At 41.7% G+C, this 3,586-nt stretch overlaps 1 long non-coding RNA gene across 1 annotated transcript; it reads right to left on the minus strand.

The window, feature by feature from the left end:
• Window positions 1-589: 589 nt before the first annotated feature.
• On the minus strand, window positions 590-3,549 carry LOC125532138. The gene is made up of 3 exons (XR_007293778.1): window positions 2,020-3,549; window positions 1,497-1,633; window positions 590-957 (listed from the first exon to the last, which is right to left on the minus strand). It is a non-coding gene; the product is annotated as an uncharacterized LOC125532138 (long non-coding RNA).
• Between the last annotated feature and the right edge of the window lie 37 nt (window positions 3,550-3,586).

A 3,586-nucleotide genomic window follows, 5' to 3' on the forward strand; every position in this document is an offset into this window, starting at 1 on the left:
CATTACCGAGAGGGCCCAGAGATACCTCTCTGACAATCGGAGTGACAAATCCTAATCTCGATCTATGCCAACTCAACAAGTACCATTGGAGACACCTGTAGTGCACTTTTATAATCACCTAGTTACGTTGTGACGTTTGATAGCACACAAAGTGTTTCTCCGGTACTCGGGAGTTGCATAATCTCATAGTCATAGGAACATGTATAAGTCATGAAGAATGCAATAGCAACAAACTAAACGATCAAGCTAACGGATGGGTCAAGTCAATCACATCATTCTCTAATGATGTGATCCCGTTAATCAAATGACAACTAATGTCTATGGTTAGGAAACATAACCATCATTGATTCAACGAGCTAGTCAAGTAGAGGCAAACTAATGACACTTTGTTTGTCTACTAGTTGCTGAGGCGCGCCCAGGGCATGCCTCCTCTGCATGCATGTGCGTACCAACCTAGCTATTGTAGTTGACAACGTGCTTGTACCGTGCCTAGCTATCCTGGGTGTTGCCCTTTTCAATTGTTTTTTTTTCATGAGTAGCACATGTGCACGTAACTATTTGCTGAACTTTGGAAAGCAAAGCAATCCAATAGCAGTGACAGTACCATCTTATTGATTGGGAAAATAAAATACAGCAGTAGAAATGCAATACTGGCTGTGCACATTCATAAAAATACATTAGGTGAGAGCATCATACATATGGATAAGCTTATATGAACAGAGAAGTAGCAGTTTTGTAGCCTAAATGACTGATTACGAATAAGAGAAGTGCTTCAAAAGCAAATGCACACTTAGCCGGTCAAGTCGACCTCGATGACCACCGCCTTTTTCACATCTGCTCCTGCTGCTACCTAGTCGTCGAGTCAACCTGAACGACCACTGCATCGGCAAGCGTGTAGAGTGCTGGTACCCGACGGCATTGAGCTCGTGGAGGCTCAGACTCACGTTATAGCCCGCGCTGTGCGGAGGAAATAAGATGTAAATAAGTTAGACACTTGTTCATGGCTTGTAGATAGCTGCGAGAGTAAATGCTTCAAATCACTCTTGTTCAGAAAGTGGATTCATTCTCTAATATAAGTAGACAGAGTACATGTGAAGCTTCATATCTAAATGGACAATTGTGTGACCATGACGGCAAAATGTATCTCGATAAGTTGGATGGTGAGGCTAGTACAATATAGGATTTCTCAGGTATGGCATTCATACAAGAATATTCAGAGTTCCAGTCAGGTCAGAGCTACACATAGTGCACTGGGCTAGCTAAATTCAGAAACATGGCATCTAGATGTTCAACTGGTCAAAAGGTACAGATTTAAAATTAAGATTCAAGATCAAATTAGTTTTCATTTGTGGGACACTTTTCTCATAATTTCAGCATAAAAGGTGAAGTACTATTTGACCCCATTTTTTAGTAACCATCAGTACTGTTCCAAAATGAGGACATTTAAAAACTCTTTTCTTTTCTTATCGGAAAGTCTGAAGTTACGTATGGCTTACTGAGTCGAGCAAGATGTTGTAGGCCTTGTAGATCACTGGCGAGATAGCATCAAGAAAGTCCCTTAGCCGCGCCAATAGCAATCTTCATCCTTGGTCATTTTTTATCCTTGTCATCCACGGAAGGGAGCAATTTATACCTGAAGGAAATATGATCTTTTAGGTCAGTTTCCTCCACATTGACGAAGAGTTGTAACTTGCATGTACCAAGAAGCTAGTCGAATAATTAATTAGGAAATCCAAAATATCTAGTATCCCATTTTACTAAATATCCAATATCTACATTCATGTGATTTTAAAAATAGAAAGTGTTGACCCTTTGGAAGGGAGAGAACTCAACTATCCTCTTGACTTATAGAAAAGAAACTTCACATGACAAGAACATCTCATTGACAATGGATGAGATGACACTCATACATACTCGGATTTCCAAATTAACATTTTTTATCTTGTTGGTCTCAAGAACCACCAGACGTACTAATACCTGTAATGATCAATTGACAACAGAAAGCAGTAAAAAACTCACTTTTGAAGAGGTGTGTCTCAAGGCTACCAATGCTCATGCACTTGTACACCAGCATCCTGTGTTCATCCTCATAGCACTACTCAACCAATTTACCAGGTTCTTCTGCCTCAGTTGCCCAAGATAGAAAACCTCAGCCTACAAGAACATAACCATATAAGCTAGCCATTCATCAGCCAGGCTTCGAAATGGATCTGGCAAGCACATGATCGTGCTGGCGCGTGAGAGCGCTTTGTTTCACACTCACCAGCCACTCTTTGTCGCTACTGCAGTTAGCATATGCATAATGTATATGTACAGATCATTATAATCAAATATTATGTATGCCATAAATTCCTGAATTTCATCTGTTAAACAAGCAATATATGTGCCATCCATCAAGTTTTGCACAACGGCTAGTACCCTTCATTACCTCGTTTGTGGACTCTCTAGTCACCCTATCCAGTTGCCCCCGCCTAGGCCCTAGTTTCTTTTCTGGTTTTCCATTGCAACTACCCCTCTGGTTGGGAGTTCCCTCAACAACCAACCAATGTAATTATGTAAAGCAAGATTTTATTTTATAAGGCAGTGGGAGCTTCTCTCAACTGTCATTCAAGGTTAAAAAATGGGCAAAGATATCTAACTATGTACACATTTGTATGTAACTTCATAGATTCTTAATGAGTTGGCAATCCTGACTCCTAAATTAAACTACAGTGCGAAACAGAAGAATGTTTCAAATTTATTCATAAGATAGAAAGGGAAGTGCACATAAGGAAATGTACCCCTGCTTTTGATAGCATCGTAATAAAACACGTGTGGATGAAACCATTAGTTCTTGAATCCCTGACCCAAATCCTCTAAATCAAAAGGGTCCACCAGATGTTAAAAACATTTAATACAAGTCTTAGAAGTTTCGTAGAAAATTGCAACAGGCATTGAAGTGAATACAACGGGAGCACAGAAATACAGAACAATGTTTACTTCATTTTAACCTGCATTGAGGTGAATACAACCAGCGTTGAAGCAAATATTGACCATAATTTAGTAGACAAAACAGTGCAGTTCAACAAAGGAGAGTTAAACAACCACTATCACTTTTGAAACCCATCATGTCATCTTTTCGTTTTTCAACTTTTCAGCATGGACTGCACAAATAAATCACTACTGTCCAAATTCAGCATTCATTGCACAAGCAAATTAAGGACATGGGGATAAGGGCATCTCCAGCCAGGCCCTCAAGAAGGCTCCCCAGGCGCATTTTTAGACACCGGCGGGCAAAAAACGACCCACTCGGGGTCTCAGGAACCAGTTTTGCGCCGGTTTTGACGAAAGTTACGGCCGGCACACGCAAGGCAAACCCAGCACGCCGGGGAGCAGCTGGGGGCGCCGGCGCTATAATTTAACTACAAAAGGCCCACTGTCAGCCTCTCTAGTCTCTCTCTCCTCCTTTTTCCTCGCTAGGCCCACCAGATTGTGCATGCAAAAGAGGACAAAGCTCTCTCCTCTCTCTCTCCCGCATGCCCCGCCACCCCTGCTCCTCGCTCCTCGACTCTCTCTCCTCACTCCCCTGCTCCTCACTCCGGCGAGC

Source organism: Triticum urartu, unplaced genomic scaffold (genome assembly GCF_003073215.2).
Source record: "Triticum urartu cultivar G1812 unplaced genomic scaffold, Tu2.1 TuUngrouped_contig_9189, whole genome shotgun sequence".
NCBI classification, from domain to species: Eukaryota; Viridiplantae; Streptophyta; class Magnoliopsida; order Poales; family Poaceae; genus Triticum; species Triticum urartu.